Below are 17291 nucleotides of genomic sequence, written 5' to 3' on the forward strand. Positions count from 1 at the left end.
TGATGAAGTTGCAAAAACGTTACACGATTTGGAATCACAAGGTGTAATTGAACGTGTGCAGGCTTCTCTCTGGTCATCACCCTTAGTAATTTTGCTCAAACCTTGCGGAAAATTGAGACTTTGTGTGGACTTCAAGGCAACAGTGAATCCACAACTAGTGACAGCAACTTTTCCTTTACCCCGCCCGGATGATCTTTTCGACAAACTGTGCCCGGGTAAAAATTTTTCGAAGTTGGACCTAGCAGATGCGTACTTGCAACTACCGGTGGACGAAGAATCCCAGCGCGTTTTGGTGGTTAACACGCATCTTGGTTTGAACCGATTCAAAAGACTGCCATTCGGGTGTGCATCCGCCCCTGCATTGTTTCAGCAATATCTACAAACTGTTTGTGCGTCGGTCCATACTGCAGCAAACTATCTGGACGATATTGTGATCTCCGGAAAGACGGAAGAAGAACATTTAGCCAATCTCAGAACATTATTTCAGGTCTTGCGACAAAATGGTCTTCGCTTGCGGAAGGACAAATGTGTGTTTTTTGCTCGTGGCTTACCCTATCTGGGACATGTACTCAATGCCCAAGGCATACATCCGAGTCCAGAGCACCTCCGTGCCATACAAGACTTGCCATCGCCGCAGAATTTGAAGCAGCTACAGAGTGTGCTGGGAACAATAAATTACTATCATCGCTATGTGCGCCACGCCTCTTCCATTTCAGCTCCGCTTCATCGCTTACGCCGTAAAGGTGTTCCGTTCGTCTGGACGACGGAATGCGAACGCACCTTTCGCCAGTTGAATTCGGCGTTATTTCCAATACTTGTCTTACGCCATTCGATCCCCTGAAGCCCCTTTTGTTGATGGTGGATGCATCGGATTTCAGGATCGGTACTGTGCTTGCGCACAAAGATGGTTCGCACGATCGCCCTATTGCCTTTGCGACCAAATTGCTCTCGTCAGCGCAAAGTAATTATTTACAGATCGAGAAAGAAGCACTGGCTCTCGTATTTGGTGTTACAAAGTTTCATGATTTCTTGTATGGTCGACACTTTACCATAATCACAGACCATAAACCTTTGACATCGCTTTTTCATCCGACCAAGCCTGTACCTCCACATACAGCGCAGAAATTCATTCGCTGGTCTATTTTCCTCTCGCTGTACCGCTACGATATCTTGTATCGGTCCACTGCTAAGCACGGGAACACCGATGCGTTGTCCCGTTTGCCTGTTGCTGCGGATAGAGCATTCGATTCCTCCGAACTTGCTTGCATGTTCATTGATTCGGAAACCGATGACGTGGTCCAATCGTTTCCGATTGATTTTCGTCGTGTAGCTACAGCCACAGCTGCCGAACCTGTCCTTCCTACCGTTCTGCGTTTTGTTGCTACGCAATGGCCCTTGTCAAAGTCACAGATCGCGGATCCGTTGGTTCGCCGATTTTTTGCTCACAAGGAGGGACTTTTTGTACGACGTGGTGTTTTGCTGTTGCGTTCTGATAATGATCAGTCCAGGGTCGTGGTCCCACGTTCGTTACAGTCCTCTGTCTTACGGCTTCTCCACCAAGGACATTGGGGTATCGTGCGAACGAAACAACTTGCTCGTCAGCACTGTACTTGGTTCGGAATTGATGCTGCGATTACGAATATGTGCTCTTCTTGCATGGCGTGTGCCTAACAGCAATCCGCACCTCCGCAGAAATTCTTTGTATGGCCGAAAGCCACTTCCCCTTGGCAACGCTTAAACATAGATTTTGCTGGTCCCTTCTGGAATGCCCGATGGTTGGTTCTGGTCGATTCCTTCAGTAATTTTCCTTTTGTTGTCCGGATGTCTTCCACGACGTCTTCTGCCACCATACAAGCGTTATCCGCTATCATTTGCATTGAAGGTCTTCCGCAGACAATTGTTTCCGACAATGGCCCACAATTCATGTCCGCAGAATTTCAGTCATGCTGCAAGGCCAATGGTATTCAACATCTGACGTCTGCGCCGTTTTCGCCACAGTCAAACGGTGCCGCTGAACGTTTGGTCTGTACTTTCAAGTCACAGATGTTGAAATTGAAAGAGTAGCATTCTCGGGAGGACGCGTTATTGATCTTTTTGTCCTCGTTTCGCTCTCAGCCTCGAGATGATCGCTCGCCAGCTGAGTTGCTTCACGGACGCCCTCATCGAACCCTGATGTTTTTGCTGCATCCGCCGCACCAGGTTCCTGTGCAGCGGCAGCCACCTGCTTTTCCTCCAAGCGACGTTGTCTATTATCGCAACTATCGCGGTTCACGGCGTTGGCTCGCAGGGCGCATTCTTCGCTGCCTCGGCCGCGCTATGTATCTTGTTTTGGGAGCCTCTGGTGAGGTGCGTCGGTATCTCAATCAGCTGCGCCTCTGTCGTCGCACGGGTTCTGCCGCTCCCCGTCTGCTTTCAGCGGCGCTGCCGTCCGGTCAGCGCCCTGGGAACCCATCTACTGGCTCGCCTCAGCTCCAAGTGTTACCGACGCTGCCTTCCATTTTGCCCCATTGCGACGCGCCGCCACCGCCGCAGCCGCCTGTTCCCTCGCCGGCGACGTCCGCAGTGGACGCGTCGCTGCAACAGCCGGGCGCCTCCCTGGGTCACGCGCCGCCGATTGCTTCCCGGGACCAGTTGTCCTCCGCCATGGAATTCCTGCCCGCTCTGGACCAGTTGTCGTCTTCGCCCGTCGGGTGCCCCGGCTCGATGGAGGTCGACCCCTCGGCCCCTCCTGTCTCTCTCAGGGCGCATACAACGCATGTTGGCGTGCAGCGTGAAGCCAGTTTTCAGGCGTGTCCTAGCTCCCCTCGGGTCTAATGGCAGGGTGCGGGTGGCACAGCCTCGTCTGTTGTTAGGCTCCCCACCTCGTCGCATACGCCAACATGGGGTCCTCTCCACGGCGGGCGGAAGCCTTATCCAACAACCGCCTGCCTGTTTGCGGCGGAGGAATGTGGTGTCACCACCAGACACCACACTTGCTAGGTGGTAGCCTTTAAATCGGCCGCGGTCCGTTAGTATACGTCGGACCTGCGTGTCGCCACTATTAGTGATTGAAGACCGAGCGCCGCCACACGGCATGTCTAGAGAGAGTTCCTAGCACTCGCCCCAGTTGTACAGCCGACTTTTCTAGCCATGGTTCACTGACAAATTACGCTCTCATTTGCCGAGACGATAGTTGGCATAGCCTTCAGCTACGTCATTTGCTACGACCTAGCAAAGCGCCATTATCATTTGCTATTTATTTTGTGATGCATGTACCGTCAGACCGATGTTCACCAATTATGAATTAAAGTTAAGTATTCCAGTACTTACGTTCTTTGCTACTATAAATTCCCTTAACTGATCCAGACCTCACGCCAGCCTGTGTGAGCTTAAACGCGTGCCTTTCGGCTTCCTCCTAGTTGTTTGGCTATCCCGTCAAGTCACAACAGATTTTGCTAGTTATCTCGACACATTTCCATTACTTGTCCGACTGTGTAAGCAGTAACCGTGATTTCCTTTCCTGTGATGAGGCCAAGGTGGTCTTCAAATTCTCCACCCCAGAGTTTGAATGGAATATCCACCTTACGGCCGTGCAGTGCACTTAAAATAATTTAAATATAACGCTTTGACTTCTGCCCTCATTCCAGAGACACAGATCCGCATAATATGATCCTCCTAATGTATTGTAAAATATAAGCAATTAAAGAGTGGTTGAGAAACTCTCGAAACAGTAAGTTGGGTGTGACAGAGGTGTTAGTGGCGTTTGCGCTGTGAGACGACAGTGCACGACGCGCCACCCGATAGACTGCGCCCGGAGCGTGGCGGCCGCAGACGCCGTCACCTGCGCGGGTGGGTGTGGGCCACTCTCGCGGCTCATTGGTATTCAGTGGCGCGGGGCGCGCCGTGCCCGCACAGTGTTTCTTGGGCGTGGCGCGCGTGCAGACATCAGGCAGCCACGGCGGCGGTCGCGCCGCGCCGCTCCGTGCCCATAAATTGGCGCTGCGTAGCGCGCCGCGCGCCAGACACGCAGAAAACCGCGCAAATAAAAATACCGCCGCTTCGTTGTCCCCCTGATTTACGGCCCACTTTATCTTTACCGCCAGAAACATTCAGCGTACCAGCCAGCTACGAGCGCGGAGCCCCTAAAATCCATCTCGGTCGGAGCACCCCTAATGTTTGTACAGTGGCGTGCTCTGCCCGAATCCTCTTCAGCATCATCATCGATACGTTTATTTAACAGTCCAGGTATAATCGTTTTATATTCGCCCATTTCATTCGTCCTTTCTGCCTAACAAATTTAATATTTTGTAATAATTTTATCTGCAGCACTCCTAAACTCTCATGGGTCTTCACTTCTGGTTGCCCGCTCTTCTGTTTCGGCCACAGAAAAAAAAAAAAGAAAAACACATTTTATCTGTCGAGAACAGTACAGTAATTGTTCTATTAAGAACTTATTTTTAGACTTCTGTATCTGAAACGGTAAAGATGGAACCCTTATAAAAACACTTTCATGTCCGTCCGTCTGTCTTTTGTCTGTCTGTCGACTGTTAAAAACCATTTGACTCAGGAACGAGAAGAGGTATTAAGCTGACATTTATGGAGCGCTCTAAAGTCTATGGGCGAGTCCTACTCCGACCAAACCTGAATCTTTGCTTCTACACACATTCAAAGATTATGTACACACATCTGGTGGTCACAGTTTTGCGACCTTCATACCCCACAATAAGGAAAGAAAGAAAATCAGCACGTTATAGGTGATACTGGGCGAACAAACATGGTCGTTGTGCGATGTCACAATTCTTCTTGATTTGTAAAAATGAAGATGGCAAATATATTCAAAATATCGATTGTGATTTTGATAATAGAATTGATTTGCTACCCTGTTCAAGATAAATGTAAATTATCCCACGAAAGCGTGCTTACATAATTTTAACAAAACATTGTTCTAACTCAATGCATTTATAAGATAAAAATGGCTCTGAGCACTGTGGGACTTAATATCTGAGGTCATCAGTCCCCTAGAGCTTACATCTACTTAAACCTAACTAACCTAAGGACATCACACACATCCATCCCCGAGGCAGGATTCGAACCTGCGACCGTACCGGCCGCGCTGTTACAGACTGAAGCACCTAGAACCGCTCGGCCACACCGGCCGGCGGCTATAAGATACTGACATCTATCATCATATTCGCAAACTCACTCATAAAAACCTATGGGGTACTTCCCCTTGACCTAGAATCACGAAATTTTGCATTAGCAAGGTTTCAGAGTGAAACTAAAAGAAAAAAACCCGAAAAATTTTAATCTGAAGTTATTTCACTCTAGTAAATTGTTTTATTAGTTGTGATTTCTCTCTCTGCTCGTCCGTCTTTTAAGGCCCACTTCCCTCGTAAACGGATTGACGTATTATGTTGAAATTCAGGTCAAATACTAAGGTCTATGGTCCCTTAGCGGTGTAAGGAACTTAAGATGCTTTGTCAGTCCAGCCGAATACAAGGCTACTTATGTAACATATTCTGATACTCGTAAACTTCCTTTTGGCCTATAATTATGAAATTTGGCAAGAAGTAGGATTTAACAGTACAAGGAAAAGGAAAAATATCCGAAAATCAATAAGTTGTAATTACATGACACGAAAAAAATATTTCTTCTCTCATTTTTTACCCATACGCGAGCCCGTCTCTTAAGACGCCTTTTTGTCATCAACGTGTGACGTGTGGCATTGAAACTAATGTCACATACTTTACCATGGCTGACAGTGTGTTGGTGGTGTAAAGCACTCAACCTTCTGCGTCAATGTAATCAGAAGATACGGTCATTTATATCACACATTTTCACTCTTGCCAGTTTCGATATCGATAACAGGCAAAATTCGTCGAGATTATCGATTCGCGGTATGGATGAACTATCTGCTCACATAACTTTGAACTCGATGGGCGAGTCCTACTCCGACCAAACCTGAATCTTTGTTTCTACACACATTCACAGATTATGTACACACATCTGGTCACAGTTTTGTGACCTTCATACCCCACAATAAGGAAAGAAAGGAAAATCCGCTCGTTATAGGTGATACTGGGCGAACAAAACATGGTAGTTGTGCGATGTCACAATTCTTCTTCATTTGTAAAAATGAAGATGGCAAATATATTCTAAATATCGATTGTGATTTTGATCATATAATTGATTTGCTGCCCTGTTCAAGATAAATGTAAATTATCCCACAAAAGCGTGCTTACCTAATTTTAACAAAACATTGTTAGTTAGACCAGCTAAATTTAATCACATGACGCACTGAGATATTTAAGGATTGTCGTCGAGACGGATAAAAAATGGAAGTTTTTACGTAATGTGCATCGCTGGTATACATATATTATGCCTGCAAGAGCACGTATTGGTTTTGAAAGTATTCTTGAAGTTTCAGCATACTGAATGGAACAGCGCACTGACCGTATACACAGATGTACGTGCTCGATGAATTAGTTCAGCAACAATTAAAAAAAAATACTACCAGTTTACGTATTTCTGTCCAGAGAAGATTTGCTTAAAAGATGCACTGGTGCTAATACGCGTGTGTTTGAAAGCTGGTACCGAAACCTCTTTATTCTGCGGCAGTAACTGTAGAAATAGCAGCATATGTAAGTGCAGGGGTATTCAGCGAAGTATATTCGTCTATTCTGAAGACAATGAACGCAGGGAACGCGTGGCCGTCGCGGAACGCGGAATGTATTAGTTTCTTAAAAGAGCGCGGAATGAAAAAATGCGGCACTAAGTTCAGGAGCAGAGTTTCTTTCAGGAAGAGGAAGGATGCCCCTATGCTCCTGAGATCGCACGTTAACCGTAAGTCCTGAAACCACTTTTGCTCTTGTTACTCCAGTCGTTAAACGCATTTTACCCCAAAAAATATTTTTCAGTGCGTAAAACTCGCTAGTCTGCGACAGAACGGAGAGGCGAGTGGTTGGTTGGTTGGATTTGGGGAAGGAGACCAGACAGCGTGGTCATCGGTCTCATCGGATTAGGGAAGGATTGGGAAGGAAGTCGGCCGTGCCCTTTCAGAGGAACCATCCCGGCATTTGCCTGAAGTGATTTAGGGAAATCACGGAAAACCTAAATCAGGATGACCGGACGCGGGATTGAACCGTCGTCCTCCCGAATGCGAGTCCAGTGTCTAACCACTGCGCCACTCCGCTCGGTAGAGGCGAGTGGAACGGACAAAAAAAAAAAAAAAAACCGCAGTTGAATATCCCGGATGAGACAAACCATTTGCGAAACACTGGGAAATAACATGAAGAAAACCGGTATTGGCTATGCGTGGCACAGATTGATATTTGGCTCACTAATGTAGCTGACATTGAACCATACACGTCAGTTTTAATGACTGAGTTGATCCATCTTTTGAAGGGAGGACAGTAGCGATTATGCATGGAACGGATTATAAATGCACTTGGAGCAATGTAGTATCTAATGTTCCTATATCTACGCACACGTCACTTAATTCCCGTAAATTACAAGTTCATAGTTTGCGGGCGCGAAGCAGGTACCCAAAGCAAACCAGACGTGTTCAGTATGTTTCAGAACAGACAAATCTGTTGGTCAGTACATAAATGTGAGCTCACCATGAAGCTCCTCACACGATTGTAACACTATTCTGGCCTTGTGGTGCGGACAAATAACCTGCTGGAAGATGCCATCGCCGTGAGGGATGACGTCAACCAGGGAGGGGTGCAGTTGGTCCACAATGATGCCAAAATAGTCCACAGCTGAGATGATGCCCTCACGTGCCATCACAGGTTCGCTTGGAAGCCCAGGTGAATGTCTCACAGCATTATCATGACCCCACTGAGCTATGCCCGTGGTGCTTCGCATGGTCCCAGCTGCTCGCCTAGATGATGAGCTGACGGTACATGACAGTAAACCAGGTATAAAAAAGAATGTTTAATCTCACCAGGCGACATGTTTCAATTGATCCGCTTTCCACTCACAATGATCCCGTACTTATTGCCTTCGTAGTTGACAATGTAGTTTCGTCAATATGTAAGCACTTCGGAGACATGTGCTGCAGAGCTCCATCAACAACAATGGTTGCTTAAGATCGTCATCCGAATCTCTGCCCTGCACCAGCATTTTATTCTGTTCTCATATCGGCCAAACATTGCCGCCTATCCTGCTTTACAGAGAAGGTGAACCTTTCACCTGTATGACGAATCCTGGAAGTCCTACATCTTGTCGCGAACACGGGGCTTGAAACTATGACCACCGCACCCGTCGTTTTGACGGTTACTCTGTTTAGTAGACATATTCATTATAAAGGATTTGTGCTGTAGTTACCATATTTCATGGTTTTTAGTAAATATTGGTGAGGTAAACCTCGGCAAACTATGGAGCGCGCAGGACCTTTCTAAAAAGCGACGCAACGAACTCCAAGTAGCAGAACCGCCATCCGTATTTCTATGGGTACAGAAGTGTGAATAGTAGCTTACGAACGTGTCAACAGCTTTTGCTGTTTGCCCTCCTGATTGATTTATGGCATTCTGCAGAACCTTTACAGATGAGAAACGAAGCTTTATTGATCAAGTTGGTTGGTTGGTTTGGGGAAGGAGACCAGACAGCGAGGTCATCGGTCTCATCGGATGAGGGAAGGACGGGGAAGGAAGTCGGTGGTGCCCTTTTGAAAGGAACCATCCCGGCATTTTCCTGGAGCGATTTAGGGAAATCACGGAAAACCTAAATCAGGATGGCCGGACGCGGGATTGAACCGTCGTCCTCCCGAATGCGAGTCCAGTGTCTAACCACTGCGCCACCTCGCTTGGTATATTGATCAAGTGGCACAGTTTGTGTTGACTACATTCCAGATGCTCCATAAAGGCTTTTCCACGATGTGGTTTGTCATATAAAAAAATTTTAATATATTTCATTTCATTGTCATATGATAAATTCATTTGACTTATGATCAATAAACCAGAGAAATTTGGAGCACAATTTTATCTTGTGTTTGCTATAAATCCTACGTATGTAAATGATTTTACCTATCTAGGCAAAGTTTAGGAACGCTCCACGGGTGTTTCTGTTGCACAGCTTGTTATAACGTGTCTTAAATAACCCTTTCATTCCGCAGGAAGATATATTTCATGTGACAATTTTTACGCAACCAAACGCCTTGTATAGAGATTGTAACGCAAGAGTACAAACATTGTAGGCACAATGAAACTATCTAGAAGAGAAATCCTTCAACCAGCAAAATCTGCTGAAGCACCTTTGCACACACTTTATAAATGAAGTGACATGATTCAACAGGCTGTCAGGGGAAACACGAAAACGTGCTTCATTTGAGTTCAGTGCGTGTCACAGTTACTGTCAATAAACATCTTAAAAAGCTAGCAGACTCAGTGACGTCCCACAGTAACACCGTATGAAATTGACGTCATCGACCAAATGGATGGCTCCACTTTACAACATTAAGTACGAATATCACAGGTGGCCCATATATATATTCAATGTACGGGTATTGGCAGTTATTAACGTATGAGTACACTATAAGGAAATAAAAGGTGATAAAGCAAGAAGCCGTCAGTTTATATATGAGACGGCAGAATGCTTCACTATGTAGGGCCACAATGGTACAAAATACATTTCCTGACATTGTACCGCAAGAAAGCAACATTTGCAAGCCTTATATAGACCGGGAATAAGAGTTGACATTTTTGTAAAATGTGTAGCAAGTATTTTTGTGGACCATGTTTAGGCAATACTGAATTCTCATTTCTTGGTTGTGACCACGAGCAGGTGGATTTCAATGAGCGAAATCAGGGGTGTAAATGCTCCCCCTGCCGTATCCCTTTATTCAAAATTTTATGGTAAAACCCGTGTTTTGTTAAGAGGAGTAATCCGTTTCACAATCTGTTATCATGTACGGACGGGGTGAAGCACCTAAAATTTACACCGCAAATATTACGGAAATGAAAAGCCTATCAATATGCTGTTTTCACAAAACGTACTGGTAATCAGGGGCTCTTATTGTTAGCCAGTCTACAGATTTTGACAGTCAATACTATGTGACCATAGCTGTGATACAAGCAGTCTTGAAGCATAGCGTATACTGACGCTAAATAAGTCAGCTAGCAGCGAAGCGCCTTCGGTAGGGGGCGCTGCATGGTCATGTGCTCCATGCCTTCACAAGTAATTTAATAATAATATACTCAGCATATAAAATCTAACATTACGACTAGCAACCGGAATGGTACTTCCGTACACATTAACACTAAAGAAATATTTAAAAAATTTTAAACGCTCCCAAATTTTTACATTTCCATACTATACCTATAGCCAGTATGGCACTAAGGACAACTCAAACCAAGTGGCAATATAAAATAAATAATAGTTCCTTCACGAGTAAACCTTTCCACCTCCAAAATCTCTAAAAGGATACCGCCAAATTAAATATAGCCAACATTATCCATCATGAACTAAAAACATGTGATCAGCTCACGTACGCAAACGTCTAAGGCGCCATCTGTTAAAGCCAACGGCAACCACGTCGGCGGCAGCCATACGCCTATCGAATTACAGCCAAGTGATATTCATGGGCCATGATTGCCCAAATAGAAGCCTTCAAACAACAACTTACACCCCTCTACCACATGGAAAAAAGTGTAATAGTAAAAGGAAAAAAAAATTATAAAATTCGAAAACAAACACGTGCGTTGTGCTTATACACTCCCTATATAAACTAGTGGCTGGGTCCTACCTGTGCTATCCGAGTGCTGGAGAGCTCTAGATTAAAGAAAAAAAGTGTTAAAACTTTAAAGTTTAAAATAAAATAAAAAAAATAAACCATTGTATCACCAAATACCACCCAAAGGTACGGTGGTGAACAAATCCGTATATGCTAACCTATCTAAGGAGAAAAAAAGCCTATCATAAAGGTACGTGCACAGAGAACCGTCCGCTCCTATAACACACTATTATAACTTCTTATGAGGGCCTAACAGACACCAAAATCAAAATGGTATCCGTTCAAACACCCCAAAAAACCAGATGTTCCCAACGGAAGCCTGTTCATTAAAGACTGGGTGGGTATCGTGCTGTATATGCGCATAGATCTCCAGATCTTCAAGGTTATCTAAAGTCTATCCTTTGGGTTCTAAATGCAGAACCCTTAGGCTATCTTCTATCGGGACCAGCTTATGGCCAGTCTTCCTCGTATGGCACTCCATCCCACTATTATTACTATAATTCAGTTCTCTAAACCTTGTGGCAAAATCCCTACCCGTCAGGCCAATGTATGTCCCAGCACATCCTCCACATTTAATTTCGTATTCACAGGATTGCTTAAACTTACCTGTTCTTCCTTATGTCTTGAGATTCCCCCCAGCTTCTTCCTTGTATGGACGCCTACGCGAACGCCACCCTTCCTGAAGGCTCTAGTTATTTTTTGGCCACATGGTCCAACATATTCCATTTACACAAATTTAAGTTTTAGCGACCCGGCTGCAGCGCCATGCTAAGAATTTCAGATCCAAATTTTTGTATAAATGTTTTCGGAAACCCGTTAGCCCGTCCTATCCTTGCAATCATTTCAATCTCACTATCAGTGGCTTTTTTGCTGAAATTAAATCTGTATAACCTGTTAAACATTGACGAAAAGAACGCCCTTTGTTTGTGGGTGTGGGGGAGAAGAGGGTGGCATGAATCCGCCGCAATTATTATGTCTGTAGTTGTTGGCTTCCAAAATTTGGCTATTGCCTATCCATTCCTATTCTTAGTATTTTATAGATCGAGATAGCTGAGAGAATTTTCGACTTCTACCTCTACTGGGAACTTAATTTTCCCATGCATACTATTAATTGATGAATAATTTATGAAATGGTTGACGATTTCCCACGTACACCGTATACGAACGACCTGCATTCTTCCTACACTCTCCATACACCATGAGCATGTCGGTTTTTTTCTTTTTTTTTTTTTGCCTTAGTAAACGACATCATCCACTCGCGGTCTTTTGCTTGGACTCTCACACAGTAACTAACTAGGAAATCGCATTGCGCACAGGAGAGAATCAAACACAGTGTAAGCAAACATAACTATGTCGTATCCAGCATCTTCGCAAGTTGAACGGCACAAACAAATGTCAGTGAGGAAACTTCGCACAATACATCTTGTATGCGAATCTAGTTAGACTTCTGCAACAAACACCATTGGCAAAAATGGTTCAAATGGCTCTGAGCTGTATGGAACGAAACTTCGGAGTTCATCAGTCCCCTAGATCTTAGAACTATTTAAACCTAACTAACCTAAGGACATCACACACATCCATGGCCGAGGCAGGACTCGAACCTGCGATCGTAGTGGTCGCGCGGTTCCAGACTGTAGCGTCTAGAACCACTCAGCCACCATGGCCGATCACCATTGACATTCTAATTTACTCTACTTTTAGTTTGTTAATGTAAATAGGCACTGTTCCTTCAAAAAATACACTTTGTAAATATTATTACAATCTGTTTATTGGCTAACAACATGACGCCTGGCTAACAACCCATTCTGGGAAAATTGCACATCAGTAAGTCTTTCCGTACCTGCAATATTTGCGGTGCAAGTGCTTCACTCTTTAAATTTGGAATAGTTAATAGGTACAAAATGTTCATTCTACCATGAAAGTCTTCAACTGTATAAATAGTATGAAATACACTGATTTATATCCAAAGTTGTATACTACAACACAGGCCATTAAAATTCATACACCAAGAGGAAATGCAAATGATAAATGGGTATTCATTGGACAAATATATTATGCTAGAACTGACATGTGATTAAATTTTGACGCAAACTGGGTGCATAGATCCTGAGAAATCAGTACCCAGAACAACCACCTCTGGCCGTAAAAACGGCCTTGATACGCCTGGGAATTGAGTCAGAGCTCGGATGTACAGGTACAGCTGCCCATGCAGCTTCATCACGATACCAAGAGTAGTGACTGGCGTATTGTGACGAGCCAGATGCTCGGCCATCATTGACCAAACGTTTTCAATTGGTGAGAGATTTGGAGAATATGCTCGCCAGGGCCGCAGTCGAACATTTTCTGTTTCCAGAAAGGCCCATACAGGACCTGCAACATGCGGTCGTGAATTATCCTGCTGAAATGTAGGGTTTCGCAGGGATCGAGTGAAGGGTAGAGCCACGGGTCGTAACACATCTGAAACGTAACGTCCACTGTTCAAAGTGCCGTCAATGCGAACAAGAGGTGACCGAGACGTGTAACCAGTGGCACCCCATACCATCACGCCGGGTGATACGCTAGTAGGGTTTAGCACACTGGACTCGCATTCGGGAGGACGACGGTTCAATCCCGTCTCCGGCCATCCTGATTTAGGTTTTCCGTGATTTCCCTAAAAAGCTTCAGGCAAATGCCGGGATGGTTCCTTTGAAAGGGCACGGCCGATTTCCTTCCCCATCCTTCCCTCACCCGAGCTTGCGCTCCGTCTCTAATGACCTCGTTGTCGACGGGACGTTAAACACTAATATCCTCCTCCTCCCGCCAGTACGGCGATGACGAATACACGCTTCCAATGTGCGTTCACTGCGATGTCGCCAAGCACGGATGCGACCATCATGATGCTGTAAACAGAACCTGGATTCATCCCAAAACAATGACGTTTTGCCATTCGTGCACCCAGGTGCGTCGTTGAGTACACCATCGAAGGCGGTCCTGTCTGTGATGCAGCGTCAAGGGTAACCGAAGCCATGGTCACCGAGCTGATAGTACATGCTGCTCCAAACGTTGTCGAAATGTTCGTGCAGATGGTTGTTGTCTTGCAAACGTCCTCATCCGCTGACTCAGGGATCGAGACGCGGCTACACGATCCGTCACAGCCATGCGGATAAGATGCGTGTCATCTCGACTGCTAGTGATACGAGGCCGTTGGGATCCAGCACTGCGTTACGGAATACCCTCCTGAACCCGCCGAGTCCATATTCTGCTAATAGTCATTGGATCTCGACCAACACGAGCAGCAATGTCGCGATACGATAAACCGCAATCGCGATAGGCTACAATCCGACCTTTATCAAAGTCGGAAACGTGATGGTACGCATTTCTCCTCCTTACACGACGCAACGCCGGTCAACTGCTGTTTGTGTATGAGAAATCGGTTGGAAACTTTCTTCATGTCAGCACGTTGTAGGTGTCGCCACCGGCGCCAGCCTTGTGTGAATGTTATGAAAAGCTAAGCATTTGCATATCACAGCATCTTCTTCCTCTCGGTTAAATTACGCGTCAATAGCGCGTCATCTTCGTGATGTAGCAAATTTAATGGCCAGTAGTGTATTTTACAAAAAGCAAATAAAACGGCACCAATCGCATATATTGGTTGGTTCTTTTAGATAGTACGTAAACCCCAGTTCTAGTGTTACTTGTCCTTGAACGTATCTCAATAGAAGCTCATTACAGCAGTGCGCCAACAGCCCAACAGGTCCACCGTTTCCGAGATGCCTGCTTCCAGGCAGTCGGGCATCCCAGTCAGATCATTTTCGAAGTCGCTTATACCAATGGATTGTACCGTTCGACCGCACTTCCCTTTGATTCTTAAAGGGTTACGTCGGCGCAGTGCCATTGAGAAGTACAGTCGTGGACAGTCGTGGTAATGTCTTACCTGTAGTTCATTGGTGGATACTGGGTGATTTTCCATATATAGTAGAAAACTGCAGGATAGTTTACCCGTGAGAATAATGAGCAAAACATATCACAGACACATATCTCCGGAAAGAGTTCAAAGAAAGGTAAACCCACAGGGAGGTGAAAGAGGTTTGATAGTGTAGGTTTCAACAGAAGCATGAGAACAACTAGACATGTGGTTCGTAATTTAGCTCCGCATTCAGTTGAGGAGTAGGCTACAACGTGTAGTAGTCACATTATCCTTCGAACCACCAAAGGCACGTCTTGCATGAAGGGGTTAGGGACTCTCGCTGGAAGTGCACATGTGAGTGGCCTGTGAGGCTTTGTAGTAGGACGACTGGCCTTACATTTGAGCTTAACTGGTTCACATGGTTCACTGGCACCATACTGTGGGGGTTCTCAGTAGCCCACAGGTGTGTACTAGAGCACAAATCTCACCCGATATCCTAATACCACCAATGAAGCAAATACAGTGTGGTCCATTGACCGTGACCGGGACAAATATCTCACGAAATAAGCGTCAAACGAATAAAATACAAATAACGGAACTTTCCTAGCTTGACGGGGAAAACCAGATGGCGCTATGGTTGGCCCGCTAGATGGCGAAAAGGTTGGCCGCTAGATGGCAATGCCGAAGGTCAAACGGAATCAACTGCGTGTTTTTCTTTTTTAAATATGAACCCCCATTTCTTATTGCAAATTCGTATAATACGTAAAGAAATATGAATGTTTTAGTTGGACCACTTTTATCGCTTTGTAATAGATGGCGCTGTAATAGTCACATACATATGGCTCACAATTTTAGACGAACAGTTGGTAACAAGTAGGTTTATTAAATTAAAATACAAAACGTAGGTACGTTTGAACATTTTATTTCGGTTGTTCCAATGTGATACATGTACCTTTGTGAACTTATCATTTCTGAGAACGCATGCTGTAAATACCACATTAATGCAATAAATGCAAAAATGATGTCCGTCAACCTCAATGCATTTGGCATTACGTGTAACGACATTCCTCTCAACAGCGAGTAGCTCGCCTTCCGTAATGTTCGCACATGCACTGACAATGCGCTAACGCATGTTGTCAGGCGTTGTCGGTGGATCACGATAGCAAATATCCTTCAACTATCCCCACAGAAAGAAATCCGGGGACATCAGAGCCGGTCAACGGGCGGGCCATGGTATGGTGCTTCGACGACCAATCCACCTGTCATGTAATATGCTATTCAATACCGATTCAACCGCTCACGAGCTATGTGCCGGACATCAAATATGTTGGAAGTACATCACCATTCTGTCATGCAGTGATACATCTTGTAGTAACATCGGTAGAAAATTACGTAGGAAATCAGCATACATTGCACCATTTAGATTGTCATCGATAAAATGGGGGAAGGTTATCCTTCCATAATGCCGCACCATACATTAACCCGCCTAAGTCGCTTGTGTTCCACATGTCGCAGCCATCGTGGATTTTCCGTTGCCCAATATTGCATATTATGCCGGTTTACGCTACTGCTGTTGGTGAATGACGCTTCGCCGATAATATAGAACGCGTGCAAATAATCTGTCATCGTCCCGTAATTCCTCTTGTGCCCAGTGGCATAACTGTACACGACGTTAAAAGTCGTCGCCATGCAATTCCTGGTGCATAGAAATATGTTACGGGTCCAATCGATATTGATGTAGCATTCTCAACACCGACGTTTTTGAGATTCCCGATTCTCGGGCAATTTGACTGCTACTGATGTGCGGATTAGCCGCGTCAGCAGCTAAAACACCTACTTGGGCATCATCATTTCTTGCAGGTCGTGGATAACGTTTTACCTGTGGCTGAACACCTCCTGTTTCCTTAAATAACGTAACTATCCGGCGAACGGTCCGGACACTTGGATGATGTCGTCCAGGATACCGAGCAGCATACATAGCACACGCCCGTTGGGCAGTTTGATCACAATGGGCATACATCAACACGATATCGACCTTTTCCACAGTCTGTAAACGGTCCAATTTAACACGGGTAATGTGTCACGAAGCAAATACCGTCCGCACAGGCATAATGTTACGTGACACCACGTACTTATACGTTTGTGACTATTACACCGCCATCTATCACAAAGCGAAAAACAGTGGTCCAACTAAAACATTCATATTTCTGCAGGTACTACACGAATATGTAATAGAAATTTGGGTTCCTATTTAAAAAAAAAAACGCAGTTGATATCCGTTTGACCTATGGCAACGCCATGTAGCGGGCCAATCATAGCGCCATTTGGTTTCCCCATTCACGCTAGACAAGTTCCGTTCTTTGTAGCTTTTTCGTTGGACGCTTATTCCGTGAGATATTTCGCCCGGTCACTGTCAATGGATCACCCTGTATATAATACCCTGCAGCGATACGAAAAAAAGTTTGCATTGGACAGCCCCTTGGAACAATATGTGAATTATGAAAAGAACATTGTAAACCTGAAAACAGCAACCCATCGTTGTTTGATACACATTTATTTGTTGTTTATTTTTTTCATGTACTCGACCTTATCTGATTATGGCCGTCAAGGTCTCTCGTACATGGGACCAGGGTTTCACACATGTAGCACCGTTTTTACACCATAGCTACCAAAGATATTACAATTTTGCTA

This window comes from Schistocerca cancellata, unplaced genomic scaffold (genome assembly GCF_023864275.1).
Source record: "Schistocerca cancellata isolate TAMUIC-IGC-003103 unplaced genomic scaffold, iqSchCanc2.1 HiC_scaffold_1106, whole genome shotgun sequence".
Classification (NCBI taxonomy): Eukaryota; Metazoa; Arthropoda; class Insecta; order Orthoptera; family Acrididae; genus Schistocerca; species Schistocerca cancellata.